Genomic DNA, 20,458 nt, shown 5'->3' on the forward strand with positions numbered 1-20,458 from the left:
ACATCGCTGATATCCCTCAAGATTAATTCCAACCACAATAAGTCATTCTTGCACTCTTTGTTACACTAAAGAGTGCTGAACATTCTTGCTAATGTCTTCAGTGTGAACTTAAGGTGTATTATGGGGAAAAAAACAGTGACAAAGGATCTCCATGACGTTGGGTGTCAAACAGTTCCTGCCTGAGGAGCACAGGAGTTGAACTCCACATGGATGGCAGCTCATCAGCTGAAACTTAAACCTAGCAAAACTGAGCATCCTGTTGATGCATCCCCATGTCAATATCTTCTGATCTCCCTGAACAACTCTCAGATCTCATCATCTGTCACTACACACAACCTTGGGGTAACCATGGACAAACGTCTCAACTCACATCGCTAAATTGACTCGGTCATGCTAGTTTCTCCTTTACAACATTAGAGGGATCCAGTCATATCTATCCACAGAGGCCAGTCATTCAATCTCTTGTCATTTTGAGACTGGACTACTGCAATTCACTCCTGGCAGGTCTGCCTCTGTGTGCCATCCAACCTCTGCAACTAATCCAGAACGCAGCTGTGCGTGTTTTTTGAAACCCCCAATTTCTTTCACACTTCCCCATTGCTATGCTCCCTCCACTGGCTTCCTGTAATGACCTGTTAAAACACTCATGCTTTTCTACAAAGCCAAAATGGACCAGTGCCCACCTAAGCATAATGCGCTTATCACATGCCGCTCTGCACCACACTCCCTCTGATTCTCTAGCATTGCTCAATTGGACCCACCATCTCTCAGGGTACAAGGAAGACATGCATCAATGCTCCTGGCATCTAAATGGTTGAATGAACTTCCTCTTGTTCTCCGAACAACTGACCGTCACTGACTGTCCTATTAGAATAATGATGACTAAAGACCTACCTTTGTCTTGTGACTTTGTTCATTTATATATTTATTTATATTTTGCTTATGCCTGCAGTCAGACCCAGGTGTGACAATGGTGTCTTCACTGGGTCTGTGGTAAATTGATAATTAAATTCCATTTATAACCATCACACAGCCAGCTCCACTGTTTGTCATGGTTGACTCTCACTCATTAGATCGCTCTGAAAACAATGTGGCCTGACAGCAAACCATTATCATTAGCCACTGAGCAAATCACACACACTGCAGTGAGTGATGTTGTGTGTCAGTGCCTTAGGGTGTTTAATTCTCTGATTCAATCTGAAGAGAAAAAGGTTGTGTAAATACTATGATCCTTGGAGGGAGAAGTAAAGACAACTGTTTGGAAACAAAGAAAATCTAGGATGAGCTTGATGTGATTACGTGTGCATGTGTTTTTGTCACCAATAATAAATATGTTTTCGAATGAATATACAGAAATCATTCCCATTTATGTATGTAATATCCATATATTTTTGTAAGATAATAATCTTTTATGCTACATTTATGGAGCAAGATGCTAGAGTGTATAATTAGAGAGTTTTGCTATTAAATTATGTACACACTTGCAGAGATGTTCAGTGGCGCTTGAAAGTTTGTGAACCCTTTGGAATTTTCTATTTATCTGCATAAGTATTACCTCAACATCATAAAATTGTCACACAAATCCTAAAAGCAGACAAAGACAACCCAATTAAACAAATGAGATAAAAATATTATACTTGCACATTTATTTATTGAGGAAAATGACCCAATATTACATATAAACTGAGCAACAATGGTGTGCATGGCAAAGCTGGAAAGAGAAAACCACTGCTATACATAAAGAACACTGCTGCCCATCCGCAGTCCACTAAAGATCACATGGACAAGCCAGAAGGCTACTGGAACAATATTTTGTGGATTGATGAGACAAAAATACATTTTTTGGTCTAAATTAGAAGGATTATATTTGGAGAAAAGAAAACACTGCATTCCAGCATAAGAACCTTATCCCATTTGTGAAACATGGTGGTGGTAGTATAATGGTTTGGGCCAGTTTTGCTGCATCCGGGACAGGACGACTTGCCATCATTGATGGAACAATGAATTCTTAATTATATCAGCGATTTCTAAAGGAAAATGTCAGGACATCTGTCCACAAACTGAGTCTCAAGAGAAAGTGGGTCATGCAGCAAGGCAGCGACCCTAAGCACACAAGTTGTTCTACCAAAGAATTGTTAAAGAACTTAGAGAAGGGTTTGTATTACAATATATATATATATAAAATTTTATTTATTTAGTTGCACTTTTAGGTAGAAATGCCTCAAGTCCCATATTTTTAAAAGCCAAACATGCAAAACCAGACAGCATGTTTTAGTTTGCTCATTTGAAAGACACAATCCTCCGAAGATCCAGTTAATAAATTACCTTACACATTTTTGTACATATTTGTTCTCATACAAACCTTCAGTAAATCATGGCCATGAACCCGAGTCTTTGCTCAACCAGGCATTTGTGCCCATTGTGGGTCTTTGCCCAACAGGATGCTATTGCCCCAGAGGCTTTTCCCTTCAAGGGCTTAGATCTGTCATGGGTCTTTGCTTAGCAGGGGGTTTCTGCCCAACATAGGGCTTTGTGCAGTGGGTTGCTTCTGGCCATCAGGGGTCTTATCCAAATGGTCTTCATGCCCAACATGGAGCTTCTGCCCAAATGGGATGTTTGCCCAACATGAGGTTTCTGCCCAATCAGGGATTTTCTCTAGCATATGGCTTCTGCCCATCCAGGTCCAGCATGGGTTTTGACAGAAGTTGGCTTCTATCCATCATGGGTGTGTGTTCAAATGGGGCTTATGCCCAGCATGGATCTGTGTCCAAATAGGGCTTATGCCCAACATGGCTTTTTGTCCAAGTGGAACTTTGAGCCCAATCAGGGATTTTGACCAGCTGGTGACTTTTGCTGAACCAGGGCTTTGCACAGCAGTTGGCTTTTTTCCAACATGGGTCTTTGTCCAAATGGAGTTTATGTCCAACATGGGGCTTTGCGCAACATGAGGCTTCTGTCAGTCACGGGTCTTGTCCAAATGAGACTTATGCCCAATCAGCATACTGTACAGCAGGTGACTTCTACCCAACCAAAGGAATTCACCCAATATGGGGCTTTGTGGAGCAGGTGGTTTTGTGTAGCAGGGGGCTTTGCTTAACATGGATCTTTGTCCAAATGGAACTTATGCCAAAAATGGGACTTCTGTCCAATCAGGGATTTTGACCAGCAGCTGGTTTCTGCCCAACCAGGAGCTATCACACAACACAGGGCTTCATGGAACAGGGGTTGCCCAATGGGTCTTTGCCCAAATGGGATTTATGACCAACATAGGTGTAGGACCTCAGTGCACAAGATCATAATCATAAAATGAGCATAAGATCACCCATCACATAAGCCTTAAATCACGAGCCCCTGTGTTCAGACTTTGGGGCATCAAGCCAATTATAGCTCATGGCTGATTGCTGAGTTCTCACTATCCTGTGAACAGTGGATGATCCCTCACAGATTAACAAACCTCTCTTAAAACTCATTGATCTAGGCCACTGGCCGAGACGTGGTGGCTGGCCTACAAGATGAAAGCCGTGTCCCTCAGCTGATAACTTTGGGAAAAGGGGGGTGACTCACCCAAAAAATCAATGCAAACAAGGCCCTGTGTTCTCTTACCCAGTTCACTTTCTTTATCATGGTCTTTATCACACTGGTCACACCAACTACATAAGGAGACCTCATATATTCTAAAAGACAAAGGACTGCAATAATAACACAATAACAACTGAAATTGCCTATTTTCTATTATGTTTTACCCTGTGATTATCATGCTTGTGACCACAAAGTTGCATTTAGATATTTGATTGTTTAACATGCATGAGTATGATTGATTATGGATATAAGTGTGTGATTAATTATTAGTGATGTGTTAACAGCAGCTAACATAAGTCTTATTTGGTATGTGTGTGTTCCTTGAGTGATTTCCAGATGAAAGTAAGGAAAATCGGGCAGAATGTTGTTAGGTATAGGTACCAAAAGTTGGGACTAATAATTAGATCAACACTCTATAAAGGAAGAAATGAGAAAGCATGAAATTATGTGACCACAAAGACAATAGACAGCATAAAGTCAGAACATAGCTATACCCCGTCCTAACTATATGCTGATTGGAGCAAGACCTTTTGGGTTCCACTCGGCTAGGAAGAGTTAAAACCCTTGGACAGCATAGAAACAAAGAGTTCTCTTAAACCAACACTTTTCAGAAAGTAAAACATCTCCCTCTCCATCATCCACTAACAACAGCTGCAAGAGTCTTCTTCATTCCCACATCTTAAGGAGTTTTGTTCAACCAGCATCTTCCAGTAGTTCTCCATCAAACCTCTTCAGGAGTTCCCTCTTTGACTAACCTCTGCAAGAGGGCTCTGCAATCAACGTCTGAGGGAACTGGTTCCTACAAAACTCCAGTCCTGAAAGAACCAGAAGAACCATTGCCAAGCCTATGAGACTCCACTCCATTCACCATTCCAATTGGTATTCCTAGACGCCACTCAAAAGCAACCAGACCTCTGATGAATCCCCCATCCAGAGCAATTTCAACGCAAGTAAGCACCTCCAGGTCGCAGTCAAAGCTGGTGTATTCAATAGAGCCCTTCTAAAACGGAGTGAAAATTAAATTAATTGTTGATGGTTTGTTTAGGTCAAAGCCTAAGAACAGCATAGGGTGTTAAAACTAGGAAGCCATTCATTCTCCATGAAAGTTATTTTCACCCACTTGTATGTGTGTGTGTTTATGTGTGAGATTAGTTTCTGTGTATTAGAGTAGTTTAATAAAGTCTTGTCTGATTTTAATAGCAAGTGTCTCTTGTCTATATTTATGATTTATTGTCTTAAGTTGTCCGATCTTGTTACTCTGCTCATAATTCATGTTTAACATCAAGATATTATTACCGGTGGCCACGGGATTAATATCCTAGCCAGACTTAATAGGATATATTGAGTTCAACTCATCAGTGGACGAATAGCTGATCAGCTGTTGAAATATTCAGTTCGCACATTTCCCCTGTTCTGAGCTCAATCTAACAAACGGAAAAGCTACTTTTTTCCTACATAGAGCTGTGTGCAACATGTGGCTTCTGTCCATCATTGGTCTTCATCCAGATGGGACTTATGCCCAACATGAGGCTTCTGTCCAATCAGGCATTCTGTTCAGCAGGTGACTTCTACCAAACCAGTGGCTTTCACCCAACATGGGGCTTTGTGCAGCTGGTGGCTTCTGCCTGTCATGGGTGTTTGTCCAAATGAGGTTTGTGTCCAACATGTGGACTCTGCCCAGTCTGCGATTTTGCTAAATAACTTTTTTCTAAGCAAATTTCTTTCATAACCTTAAGTTGTCTGTGTTCTTTTCTTCTTTAGTCCTGTGCTGCTGTCTCAATGAGACTGAGAGAGAAAGAGAGTCCTAAAGCTATTGTGAGCAAAGTGTTGACACAGTGTGGTCAGGATCAGGGCACAAAAGGTGAGAGGTGCAGAGGTGTATTATTAAAATAATAATAAAATGCCCCCATACACCTGAAAAAGCATTTATATGAAATATTTCAGTCAGGGACCTCAAACAGTTCTGTCTTTAAATATATATATATATATATATATATATATATATATATATATATATATATATATATATATATATACTGACACACATACAATTTCCATTGTTGCATATCACATTATTTGTTTATGTAAATTGAATTAGCATTGTGTGTGTTAGATTTCTAGAACTGATCAAACTGAATAACTCCCATTGTGTGCTGTTATGGGAAAGACAGAAAAATGTAGGTATCCTGGTCAGTTCATTAAAGTAATCTTGTGCAGTGTAGGGCTACAAATACAAGTTGTGAATGAGCTTTTATTCAGCAATGCAAGACTTCTCTTTTTATGGTGGTGTGTACAGATCGAGCAAAAACGCTAAATGTCTAAAAGGAGAAAGAGTGCTGAGTATTCGGGTGCAAATCAGTAATTCACAGGAAAATCGTACTTGCACTCAGGAGAGCTTTAAAACTCTACTCTTCTCTCCCTGCATTTTCCTGATTCTGAAAAGATTGCATTTTTTTTTTTACACACAAACCTTCAGTAGTAATAGAGGCATTAAGTGGGGTCTTTGCTCAACCAGGTGTGGCAAGAAGCAGGTAACTGTAGCATGGAGCTTTGCACTGGTGACTTCTGTTCATCATTGGTCTTTGTCCAAATGGGGCTTATTCCTAACACTGCGCTTTTTCCAAATGGGACTCTGACCAATAGATGGCTTCTACCCAACCAGGGTCTATTGGAAAAGATGAGGCTTGGCTTTTGCCCAACATGGGTCTTTGTCAAAATGGGGTTTATGAACATGTGGTTTCTGTCGATCATGGGTCTTTGATCAAATGGGATGTATGCCCAGCATGGGGCTTCTGCCCAATCAGGAATTTTGACAAGCTTTGTCCATTTGGTGATTATTCCCAACATGGGTCTTCCCCCAACAAGGCTTAATTCAGAAGCTTTCATAATCCCATACATGCATTTTTCTGATTCTGAAAAGATGTCTTGCAGTTTCTTGCAAATTTGGAACCTATTTTTAGCAAAGTATATAACCTTATTTCCATTAAATTCCATTTTCAATATTAAGCTTGTATAAGCCTAATGTTCCCGTCAGATTGAAACAGCATCTATTAGGTGTTAATATTAATGACACAGCAGTTTTGATTTTTCATGCTTTAAGTCTGAGGAGTCTGGCTCTTGGCTCTCTATTGATCCATTCACTTATAATTTATTGAGGAAAGTGATTTAATCATGAAACCCATTTTCTGTTATACAATTTATTTGCCTGAGGCAGTTGTTTACAATCACATTTATAGTTGTGATTGCTGAGGAAAAAGAATTGTTCCAGAGCAAACCTCTGCTCTTTTCTTTCCAAAAGTGTACAATTAATCACTTTTTTTTTAAAAATCACCAACTGTCTAATTCCACCAAACTCAACAAGCTTTTTATTAAAATCTTACGTGCTAGCCTTTTAAAAACACAAAGCATCAATTATCCACTTGCTTGACACAAGATGAAAGAGAACCCAATGGTTCTCCTCTACAGGATTTACAGATGAAGACATGCTAGCTAAATAAATAAGGCTTTCTAGAGGTCTGAAGGTTGAAATGAGGTTGAAACATTTTAAATGATGCTCCATCCAATCCAAGCAGAGTGCTGTAATATCCTGCAACTAATCTTCTATTACTAATCTGTCAGACACTTACTGTGTATGCACACACAACTAACCTCACCATTCTTCTCTTGCTTTTATAGATCTATTTTCTACAGGCACAGAGTCCCACTCGAGGATATCTGAGGTTGTAAGTTTTATAATTGTTTCTAATCTGGAGGTTATTTATCACCAATGCCACATAGTTCTGTTATATTTGCCTCATCTTGATTTATTAAACAAGTGTGCAGTAATCTATTTTGAATTTGTATGATGCATCACCGGTGTCTGTTGCAAATGTAGCTGGTTAATTATTTACACTCACAAATTGAATATGCAACTCAAGTTAACATTGGCTTATGATTCCAAAAAGCTTTGTACGTTTAGAGATTATTTTTGATCTATACCACAGCGGTATTGAATTCTCAACTCTCATTGGTCAGAAGGTGCATTCATTTTCTATAACAAGAGCTCTGATAGTAGGCTGTAAGGCAAACCGCAGGTTTCTGTTAATGCTAAAATGTGCTACAAAGAACTTAATTGATATGGTGAGGTTTTCTGTAAGGAGATGTTTATTCAGTATTTTTGGAAGAAGTCTGCAGTTTCAGTGCTTTTTTTTCTTTTAAAAGTCAGAGGTAAACCTATTCCTTCAAATTTTTCAATACAGGAGATTTGTTTGCATCTTATTAACTTTAAGGTGATGGTGATGGTGTTTATAACTGTTATAATGTAAGTGATAGCAGGAACATGTTCCATGGACAGTCCAGATTAAACATAACTGTAAACTAGTTAAAAGTAGGACATTGTCATTGCTTAATAAACACAATAAATATGTTGAAAATTTGCTGTGTTATAACAACAATAAAACACTTCAGAACTTGCTGTTATAGGAAAATAATCAACGTCAGGGAAGTAACTTCATGTCAGGTTACATCAGACTACCTTGTTGTTGATTCTTTTTTTGTAACAGCATGCCCTGCCTTGTTTTATTCCTCAGTTCAAACTTATTAATTAGATATTTCAAAATAATTTTGATGCCTCAAGGCTTAATATACAACTTAAATCTAAACTGAATGGTGACTTGTTCAGCCTTCCTCCACTATCCAGGACTAAGCAGTTTAAACAGAGATTCTCCATCTGGTTTATTCCCTTAATGCTCAGGCTTAAGTGGACTAGCACACGTTCGCTTGTATTTCCGCTTCTGAGCCATGGTGTGAGCGTCACTGTGTTCCAAACAGAAGCCCCTGGGTGTGCTATGAGTCCTAATTACCTGAAGGTCAGTGAGATGTGTGTCCCTGTCCAAAGGACAAGCAAATCTGAATGGATGGAGTAACCTGAGCTGACCTGCTCTGTCTCTAACAAATGTGTCACAGGTGTCAATCTGGATTCAGTCTTTTTTTTTTTTTAAACTGTGAAAGAAAAAAAAAAACGTCTCTCATGTCATAGCGTAGTTCGGCTATCAGCCAGTCTGACAAAAAGAAAATTTAAAAATCATTATCCATGCACAGAGGGACACACAAGCTCATTTTCGGAGAACTTTTAGTGTTCCATTGGGCTTCATAAATAATGCACACATGAAAGTACGCATGCTGTGCGTGTTTTGTTTTGTATGATTACCTCTATAGGCTGCATTGCAGCTGCTAATTGAATACACAGTGCCACTGAAATTCATTTTATAATACAAAACAAAAAAATGCAGCAACATACAGTTCTATTAGTGGATATTTAATGCCACTTACACAAGCAGGCCTTGTTCTTTTCTGTATGTTTATCAGGGGGTAATTAGCTTTTATTCTCGTGTATGAGTATTGTTCAAACTATTAAGACAAGTGCTACAGTCAAATGATTCCCCCCCTCCTAATTTTACCAACTTGTCAGATAACACATACTTCCTCTGAGACATGTGGAACCAGCCAACCACAACGTTTTTGTTGTTGTTTTAATGCTGCATCACAGGGCAGTGTAGTACACTCAGAGGAATGTGCTATCTGCTGTATGGTGGACAATCAACATAATCTAAGCCTAATAATAGATGGATTAACAATGTGTTGTTTTTTTTTTAAACAAAGATTGTTAATTGGTGATATGGTGAAGTGTCTATTTTCAATTGAACATTTTTGGAAGGAGCCTTCAGTGATATTGCTTTCTAATAGTCAGAGGTAAAGCTGTAAATTTAGATTTTCCACCATAGGAAAATCTTCAAGACAGAGCGCTTTGTGGTTTCTTGGCAACATGATGAGCTGTATGTTTTTCTGATTAACTTTAAGAGAAACAAAGAAGAAAGGCAGATGATCATATGACTGTTTATGAATGTGTGAAAGTGTGTGTGTGTGTGTGTGAGAGAGAGAGAGAGAGAGAGAGAGAGAGAGAGAGAGTGAGAGAGATGCCATACATTCCATCCAAGGTGTATTTCTCCCTCCTCTATGGACAGGCTCTGCAAATATGAAGTAATACGTGATGGAAAAAACATAGCATGACACGCCTGGTTTTCTCAAGTTCATTAGAATTTGGCCTGCTTATTAGTACATGATACATTTCAGATGTTCTTCTGTGTTCAAGTTTAATTAGTACTGTTGTAAACGTAGCATTTATATTTATGAACTTTTCGGTGGAAGTTAAACTCTGGATCAGTTCCTCCAACACTAATAACATCTGTGATATAACAATAGAAAGGACTAATAGATGAGGAGAGGGACTAGATTTTTTTTCTTTTTTTCTTCTTCTGCTGTTGATGTGGCTCTGAGATGCTTGCTTTTCTGCTCACCACTGCTTTAAAGAGTGGTTATTTGAGTTGACACCTTCCTCTGTTCTCTCTCATCAACAAAGGCATTCAACACAGAACTGTTGCTCACTGGATGTTTTTTGTTTTTCCACACCATTCTGCGAATACATATAAGCTCTAGGGGGGAAAACTAGTGGTCCCTTGTTCACCAAGGGACCACGTGTATTATATTTCATCAGACCAGAACTGAGACACTCTGGACAGGATGGACTAAAACAAATTGTAACACTTGGAACCAGGCTGAAAGTAAACACAATATTGAATCATAAACAGAACATAAAACACAACAGAACCACAAACATAAAGTGCACTTGTGTCTCTCTCTCTCTCCCCCTCTGGTGCGTCCAGCCGCTCCTTTATCGCTCATTCCAACTGATTAGACAACTCGGTGCCAGCTGTGCGTCCTCACAGCCTGGCCCCTCCCTACTCCTCGTCACACTCCTCCACGGCCAAATTCAGGCTTCCGGTCTAACGTACACCCCTCCCACCCTTCAGGAAAGTGGTGCTGTCTTCTACGTCCTTTGGCCGGCCGGTCGGTCCCATATCCTGGAAGCGAAAGGAGAGATGAGGGTAGGACGAGGGGAGAGAGAGAAGGAGTGAGCGGGAGACACAGCAAGAGGAAGAGAGAGGAGAGAGAGAAAAAAACACTGCTTTCCCGGTCCCTAGACATGCTGTCATCTGGTCCTCAACAAGCTGGAAAGCAATCCCCCATGACGCCGGGTGATGGCACTGGACTTCCTGGTGGCAAAACTTATTTCAAGAATAATAAGCACCTTCTCCTCTCTTCACTCATGCAGTATGCTTCACCTAATTATTGGTTAATGTAAAGAGAAATTAAAGCATCGGTGTTGGTAGAATGAGAAATAGCACTGAATGTTGAAGGAGAACAGAATCCAATTTGACAGTTTGAGCGATTTTGCAGAGTATAATGAACAAAATGATCAGGATCCAGATGTGCAAAGCTGATAGAGTACCTAGAAGACATGCAGCTATAATTGCAAACAATTATTGAGCCGGGGGGTAAACACTTATATTAGCAACAATCTCTGCTTTTTTGTTTAATGAAACTTTGTGTAACAATACAAAATGTACCTTCAAATTACATCAATTTCCGTTCCATTATAACACCACGAAATGCATGGGGAACAATTTATTTTCCCCAAGGAGGTCGTGTGTGTGAATACTTATGCAAAGCACTGTAGCAATGTGATATAACATAACAGAGTGGAGAGATGTAGGAAAAAGGAGGGATAAGAGCATGTGAAACTGCTGCCATTTACAGACTCTAGGCAGAGTGACAGCAAGGGTTTTCATATGTCCTCTGGGTGCTGATGTTTGAGCACTGAGATGAGAATAATAAAAGCTGTAGCTCTTGGTTAACACTGCTGTCTTTGCGAGATGCATTTCCACTTAGTATGTCCAGGCGAGAGAATGATGTGCTTAGGGACAGGAGCAAAGTAAATGCAATCATGCTGGAATGTGACAGATGCTCATTAGGAACTAATGTAAGCTTCTAGGATCCATCAGCCCCTCCTTTTCTCTGTCTCCGTTTCCATCTACTGCTTGATTCAGTCTCCAACTCTCTGGTGATAAAACTGTACAATGCATCAGTGTATTCAGATCCCTTCATTCTTTTTTTCCACGTTGTGTTATGTTGCAGCCTTATGCTAAAATGCTTTAAATGTATTTAAAAGAAAAAAAAACCCCTGAAATATCATATTGGTATAAGTGTGACACTTGAAATTTAGCTCAGGTGCATCCCATTTCTCTGGATCATCTTTGAGATGTTTTTACGCTTTGATTGGAGTCTACCTGTGGCAAATTGAATTGATTGGACATGAAAGGTGCAGACCTATCTATATAAGGTCTAACAGCTGAAAATGCACATCAGAGCAAAAAAATCAAGAATGCAGAGACAGGATTATGTTGAGGCAGAGATCCATCCACCACCATCCATCCATTTTCTATCCCAAGGACTTGGTGCACAAGGCAGGGGACACCCTGGATGGGGTGCTAACCCATCACAGGGCATATTCATATACCCATTCACACACTATGGACAATTTAGAGATGCCAATCAGCCTCCAAAATATACCTTTGGACTGGGGGAGGAAACTGGAGTACCCTACAGGAAAATCCTAAAGGATGGGGAAAACATGCAAACTCCATACACACAGGGCAGAGGCAGGAATCGAACCCCCAGCCCCAGAGATGTGAGGCAAACATGCTAACCATTAAGCCACAGGAGGCATGGTGCCATAATTGTTAAATGAAAGAAGTTTGGAACAACCAGGACTCTTCCTAGAGTCTCTGGAGAAACCTGAAAATGGCTGTCCAATGATTGCTTGAGAGGATCTGCAGAGAAGAATTCCAGAAAATCCCCAAATCCACGTTTGCAAAGCTTGTCACATCATACCTAAAAAGGCTGTAATCGCTGCCAAAGATGCTTCAACTAAGTACTCGGTTAGGGGTCTGAATACTTACTGTACGTCAATACTATATTTCAGTTTCTTCTTTTTAATAAATTTGCAAAGTTTTCACAAATCTAGTTTTTGCTTTGTCATTATGGGGTATGGAATGTAGATTTATGCAAATTTTAAAAAACCCAAACATTTTAGCATAAGGCTGCAACATAAAATGTGATAAAAGGGGGTCTGATTACTTTCTGAATGCACTGTATTTCCTACACTGCAGCAATTGCTATAGTAGGAGGAGATGTCGATGCGAGTGAACGCTTTATCTTTCCTGTTGGGACTTGCACTGCCTGTGAGCTCAGAGCTGCATAGCAACTTCTCTGCACATCAGTGCTTGTGCATGTCAAACTGTCTGGCTGTGCTGATTTGTTGTAGGCTCTTCCCAGTGTTGTTCTGCAACATGAAGTCTGTGTCTGTGCTTTACTATAAAAGTAGAATTATAGTATTCATCCAAAAGGAGCAAGGTGGTGCGGCAGGTACTGTTGCCTACTCACAGCGTTAGGGTCCCTGGTTCAATCCTGAGCTTGAATTACATCTTTTTCAATCTTCAACTGTCCTGTAGCCTCTGAATCCTTTTCTAGGAATAGAAACTGATGTGATCTGCTGTTGTAGCTCATCCCCCTCAAGGTTTGTGTATTCTGGGATGCTTTTCTGCTCACCACGGTTGTACAGAGTGGTTATTTGAGTTACCATTGCCTTGCTCTCAGATCAAATCATGCAGTCTGTCCATTCTATTCTGACCTCTCTCATGACCAAGGGATTTCTACTTGCAGAAGTGGATGTTTTCTTTTTTCTTCTTCTTCTTCTTCACACCATTCAGTGCAAACTGTCATGAGTGAAAATCCCTTCTGAAATATTTAAATCATCCCATCTGGCACCAACAACCATGCCAAGGACATGGTCACTGAGATAAAATTTTTCTTCATTTTGATGTTTGATGTCAATATTACCTGAAACTCTTAACCTTTATCTGCATGATTTTATGCATTGCGCTGCTGCCACAGCTTTCCAAGACAGATTTTGTATTTAACCCTCTCGTAGTGCAGGTCAGTGGACTTTGTGTGAATAATCAATAAGACATGGCCCAAAGCTCTGCCTCCATCAGCAGGATCTCAGGGACACAATGCACACTGTCACACTGCTACACTGTAGGACACCTACACACTGGTGGACAGAGAGTGTGATCATCAGTCTTCCCATACGAGCCACGCTTGGCAGTACGGCATGATTGCTTTCCCTGCTGTGACAGCTTCCCTCCTCCTGCATCCATAATAGCTGAGCTGCCAACATTGCTAACAAGAATATCCTAGCAGGCAGAAAGAGAAAAAAAGAACGTTGCTACAAAAATCATAGTGTACTGTATATATCAGTGGATGGAACAGTTCCATGTTAACCGGATAAACAATAAAAAAAAAACAACCCAAAACTATCTATCTATCTATCTATCTATCTATCTATCTATCTATCTATCGATCTATCTATCTATCTATCTATTTTTTTAAGAAAGTGAAAAAAGCATAGTTTTAAGGGTTTCTCCCATACTGGTATAGCATGGGGCTAAAAACTCATAAATGCTATGGATAAAGTATGGATATTTGCGCCTCTGCATAATACGGGCAAAGACTTTCCCCCCATCTGATCAGACTTTGGATTCTCATCATCCTGTTGAAAGTAATTTTAATGGCAGCCTGTTAGCAGCTATCAACTGATGGGTGTCCCATAGTCTCAGCCTCACGTTCTCATCATGTTATCATCTGTCTCTGGGCATTTATAATGGCACCCTGGTAGATTGAATGCTGATGGCATATTCAAGACAGGCTCATTAGCTACACTAAGGCAAGAAGCATCATCAATGACCATCATGGCTAATGAAGGGATCCAGATGTCTGTATGCCAACCACAGATTTCTGCCCTCACCAGTGACATTACAGAAACCTGCAAAGGTCAGTTCTGGAGAACCTTTCTAGCAATTTCTAGTGATTAATTTATTAATTGAAAAATCACTGGCGTGGAAAATACGACGAACAAAAAAAATAACAGCACCGATCACATATATTTATCTACTGTAAGTTCCATTAGGTGGCGTCTTAACGAGGTTATCAATTATCAGTGAAGTAATCAGTACAGTATATATTACATAATACTACATTAGATGCGTTACTTTTTATTATAGATATAATATCGCTGATTTATATACCTAATATTGCTGTTTAATGTTATTTTAATAATTATTACATGATGTTTATAAGGTATAGGCATGTTTTGTATTATTGATGGTAAAAGTCAAATAAGCAGAAAAGTGCTGCACATTTGAACTATCACTGTTATTTATATAAAGTTATTTGAAGAAATAATGCACCAACAAGTTTTGAGTTAATGAGAGCCTCTTTACATGTGTAGGAGAGCATGAATCAGTTATTATGACTATGATCCCAACTGACAGTAAAAGTGGATTATTTTGGAGTAGAAGAATCCAGATTGACTCCTGGTAATGGGTGACACATGGCATGGATTTGATTCAAACCTTTGATTTATAGCCTATGGGCAGTAATCAGAGTCAACAGCATAAGAGTGAAAATTTCATCAACATTTACATACGGAATGTTACTCATATTCAGAGTTGGGTTATGCATGTCCCATTCAGACTATGCAAATCTCCGACATGTACTTCATGTTTATGAGGTTGCCAGATTTCTCTCGAGTAGAGCTGTAAGAGACGGGGTTATTCGCAAATGCATTTTTTTCTTGAATGTGAGGGCTTAAAAAATGTAAAAATTGTACAAAAAGTTGGATTTACCATAAAACTTTCCTTGGGTGTTTTGCAGGACTACCAGACCGATAAAATATAAACGTTTTTGGCTATCTAACATGAGACTAGGCTAGTTTGGTGTTACTAGCCAAGGGGAGGCATTACTAAGCTATCATTGTGTGGGTGTAGCTGCTACAATGCCGAGCAAAGTACATTAGCTGTCCTTATGCTCTGCTCATATCATGTTCATGTAACCTGTAACTCATATAGACATTTACACACCATGTTTTCCTGCTCAGCAAGAGAGGATGCTATTGTTTCAGTTTCCACCCCTTTACTGGTAATAAATAAATAAATAAATAAATTGATATATACCCTTTTCCCCCCACACAATAACTGAAGGAAACATCTGCCCCAAGTGCCCGGGCCAGGTTACGCCTCTGGTTCTTTGTTATAGAGAACTCCTCACTACAAATAACTTAACTCGTGTTTAATCAGCTCAGGATTGGATAATTGTCTACATCATCACTTTTTGAACAATAATTATCGGTAGAAACTTTCCTGGAGTTTTACAGCTTCGTTTTCCTCACAGATCTGCTTCCTTTGTCCCAATATTAGCTTTTGTGTCCTTCAAGTGCCCTATATCTGCTTATCTCCTCTCATTTCCACCTCATTCACTCATCCTCCTCTTTTTTCTTCATTGCACACCATAACCCATTTAGGGCGGTTTCAGGATACATTTACACGACAATGATGTACTAAAAACTGAAAAGGTTTTCCTTTTTTCGTTTTTGAAAAGTTTCGCGTACAGACGACAACGTTGTCAAAAAGATCCCTGTTCACACGGATCCACAAAAACGACCAAAAAACGGTGTATTATGCATTCCAGGTCAGTAGTTGGTGATGCCACTTTGTAAAGAAACAAACATAAGCATTCACATCAACGTGTCTGCAATATCGATCCGGGCAAGACTGCGCTATAAACAAATACAAGTAAACACTGGAGCTTTGGTTTTTCTGGATAAAAAGCACAATAACGTTTACAGTTCTCAAACAATTTCACTGGTTTATGATCTACGTGGAGTACAAAATAGTCCTGTCTCCAGTTACTTACAATCTCGATAGATAGACTTGGAAAATCATTCATTGTCATGAGGAATTGTGAAAACTCACGCTTATATATATATATAAGTAAAAACCTTGTTAAAGATAGGTGTGCAACAATTACTGGCACCCCTATGAAGTATATTCCCATTGAAATATTAATTTTTTAGTGCACCTGGTGACTAGGAACAAAAAATTGCTCAGCCATGACTTCCTGTTTCACAGGGGTATAAATATGAGGTAACACATAGGCCAAATTCCCTTAGTCATTCATAATAATGGGTTAGACCAAGCTGTGTTGTGTGGTAAAAGTTGTTCACAAAATGTGAACTGTCTATAAGAAAATAGCACAAGCATTGAAAATGCCCATTTCCACCATAAGGACAATAATTAAGAAGATCCAGTCAACTGGAAATGTTATGAATCAACCTGGAATTGTGTCTATATTGTTTATGAAAAGGATGCTTTGAGTGGCCAAAAAAATGTCCAAGGATCACAGCTGGAGAATTGCAGAAGTTAGCTGTGTCTTGGGGTCAGAAAGTCTCCAAAACTACAATCCGAAGTCACCTACATCACCACAAGTTGTTTGGAAGGGTTTCAAGAAAAAAAAGCCTCTACTCTCATCCAAAAACAAACTCAAGCGTCTTCAGTTTGCCAGACACTACTGGAACTTCAAATGGGATTTGATGATATTAAATGAAAGATATTAAATGAAAACCTGACTGCCTCTGCCAGAAAGCTTGAAATGGGCCGTGGTTGGATCTTCCAGCAGGACAGTGATCCAAAACCTACATCAAAATCAACACAAAAATGGTTTACTGACCACAAAATCAAGGTCCTGCCAGGACCATCCCAGTCCCCTGACTAGAAAACCTGTGGAGTGAACTGAAGAGGACAGTCCACCAGCATGGACCTCAAAATGTGAAGGATCTGGAGAGATTCTGTATGTAGGAATGGTCTCAGATCCCTCGCCATGTATTTTCCAACCTCATCAGGCATTATAGGAGAAGACTCAGAGCTGTTATCTTTGCAAAGGGAGGTCGCACAAAGTATTGACTAAAAGGGTGCCAATAATTGTTGCACACCTATATTTAACATATATATATAATTGTTTGATATCCATGAGAACATGTATTTTTGTGAATTTTATAAACAAAGGATCAAAAGGTTAAACATTAAAGACATTTTTTTCAGTCTTCTTGGTCATATTTACCAAGGGTGCCAATATTAGTGGAGGGCACTGTATATAATTGGTCATATATATATAAGTGTATAGTGTGTGTGATTAAAATAATAATTGAATCTGTGTTAGATTTAAATATGATATCTTCTGTTCAGTCATGCTTCTGTATATAATGAAAGGTGCCGAGCCTCTCTCCGGCATAATAATTCCTTTACATATCCCTTTTTGATTGATTTTGGAAGGAAGCCCTGAAGACACTTCATTCCTGATCATTAACTGTGTCTTTTTAAAAACCTGCTTCATAGAAAGAAGAGAAGACATGGCTGTTATTCCAGACCCTTCTATATTTTTTTGTGCACTATCGTCACTTAAAATCAAATTTACAGCCATTGTTAATGAGGCCTCTATTCATATCTCTGCATTTATTCTTGCAGGTACCAAACTTTTTTAAAAAAGAGCCTTAAAGTGGCAAAAGTTATAAAGCTTCAATCACATGTTAAATCTCAGCTTCTTTTGTGCGCCAATGTGAATGAATAGATTGCTCATTTTTGTCTAGCCAGGATGTTGTTCTTTCCCTCTATGTGTGTGTTAGAAACGTATATATTTCAGGAATCCTATGTACACGTGGCCTGTTTCAGTTATTTTGGGACGCTCTGAGAATTGAACATTTCCATGCTCTCCTAGAAGGGCGTGAGTCACTTTGAAAGCATGTTACTACACATAATGCGGTCAATTTCACATAAGAAACCGTTTCTCCTTCTCATGATTTCATTGCTTTTAACTTTTATAAGTGATTCCCCTATAACCAACCGATTCAACACAGCAGTTCGTGGGCATATGGAAATGTTAGATTTTTTTTCGTTATTTATATTCATTCATGTTTTCATTCCCACACTTTATATCGTAATGTTATTAGAAGTTTGTACTTACTGACCTAAATCCTAAGTTTTTTCACCTTTTAAACATTTTTCAAGTTCTCTCATTTCAGGCTCTCAAGATGAGATGATGTGGACCTACAGTACACAGCTTTCTAGGATTTTATTTTTTTTGTCCTTGTCTGAGTGCATCTTTCTACCTTAACTATACTATATTCAGATTATCGCTTCCATTCAGTGTCAGCTCTCTGACTCCCTCTCTTGCTGTCTCCTCTCTCATTATCTCTCTATTTCTCTTTTTATCCTTCTCACTTAGTGGCCTGTCTTTATCTGTCAGAAAAGCCCCCGAGTGAATAGAAAGTAGAGCAAGGTGCCAAAGTCTCTCTGTCACAAGATAATAGTCTTGTACAGTACATGATGGATCCGATTTTATTTTCACTCTCCTGGCAGAAAGATGTCTCTTCTCTTTTTTGGTGACTGACCATAAGAAACAAAGCTGTCAAATGTGACAATCATTCAGCACCAAATAAGGCAACAAATATTTGGATCTAGAGTTGCCCTGAAGAAGCTATTTCACATAACAGATGTTTATATATTGTATAATCCACAAGACACAGTAATAACTGAATTTACACAAATTACCCCGTTCAAAAGTTTACACACGCTCGATTCTGAATACTACGTGTCGTTACCTGGATGATCAACGACTGTGTTTGTTTTGTGAGAGTTGTTCATGAGTCCCTTGTTTGTCCTGCCCACTGTTCCTCAGAAAAATCCTCCAGGTCCTGCACATTCTTTGAGAGAGGTGAGAAGCAGTTCTGTTAGAGGAAACACCTTGTTGATGAGAGGGCAGAGAAGAATGTCCAGAAAGGTGTGAGATGAAAGGAAGGCTAAAATAAGGACAGGAATTTTGAGGCTATAGTGGGCACAGGCGTACTGAAACCCACCAATTAAAGACTGAAAAAAGACCAGGTGACATTTTGCAAATCTTCAGCTGTGCAGCTTTGATAAACCTGTTCCCCTTGTAGTCTCAGATTCCCAATGTGGCCTTCTGCTGTGGTTCAGCATGATGTATGTTTCTTTCTATTGCGTGTGAAAATCCAAAGCAATCAACATTTTTTTTTTTTTTTTTTTAAATATTCAAACCAGCCCATCTGGCACCAATAATCATCACAAGGTCACTTTTTTCCTATTCTGATGTTTAATGTAAACTGAAGCTCTTGACCGGTGTCTTCATGATTTTGTGCATTGCTTTACTACCAGAGGATTGCATGAATGTGAAGGTGTACAGGTATTCCTAATAACATGGATGGCGAGTTTATGTTCATCTTAAATTCATTACAGTTTTTCTCCATCACTCCAACACTAAAACCGATTCTCTTGTGATCTCAACAACAAGTTTCTTATGTCGAGATCATAAGAAAATGAAGCTGTTATCACGAGAAAACAAGAAAGGAAAAAAAATAACGTATGGTCTCTTAGGGCTTCTGTAGTTTTGACGCACGCTTCAGAGTTTGTTGAACCTTTTGTGCAAACCTCTACATACAAAACCCTGCATTTTTGCCTTGGTTACACAATGTGCTCATTCAGAAAGCACAAGCACTCAATACAATTAACTCAAGTCATCCAAACCTGAACTCAATTAACATACAATTCTCCAGGTGTAAACACTATGAAACAACATTGCTCACATACCAAACAGAACCTCAGACTGAACAAACAGGGTCGCAGGTGCGTTTGTATGGTTTGACACGATGGATCACAATAATGAAAGAAAAGCTGGGAGAGCTCAACAGAAGTGGTGGAAAATGATGAAGGGGGGAGTGACAGCTAGCTAGACTTATAAACAATTTCAGAAAAGAATGCAAATAATCAAATAGAACTTTATGCTTTTATTATGCAGTTTGTTTACAATGTTTACAAATGACATCTACTGCAAGCTCCAAGCGATTCCAACTGACGCCAAAATGTTTGTGTTTGAGATGCCAGTCATGTTCATTCCCAATTTACTGATTGGCAGCTGGTTAAAACGTTTCACCCACTTTTGAGAGGTCTACCGATCATCACAAATAGAAGTCGCACATTCAGGTCGCACACCCACGGCTTCAAGCGGTCATCTATTTGCACGTACAGCATGACAA

Source organism: Ictalurus furcatus, chromosome 23 (assembly GCF_023375685.1).
Source record: "Ictalurus furcatus strain D&B chromosome 23, Billie_1.0, whole genome shotgun sequence".
Taxonomy (NCBI): domain Eukaryota; kingdom Metazoa; phylum Chordata; class Actinopteri; order Siluriformes; family Ictaluridae; genus Ictalurus; species Ictalurus furcatus.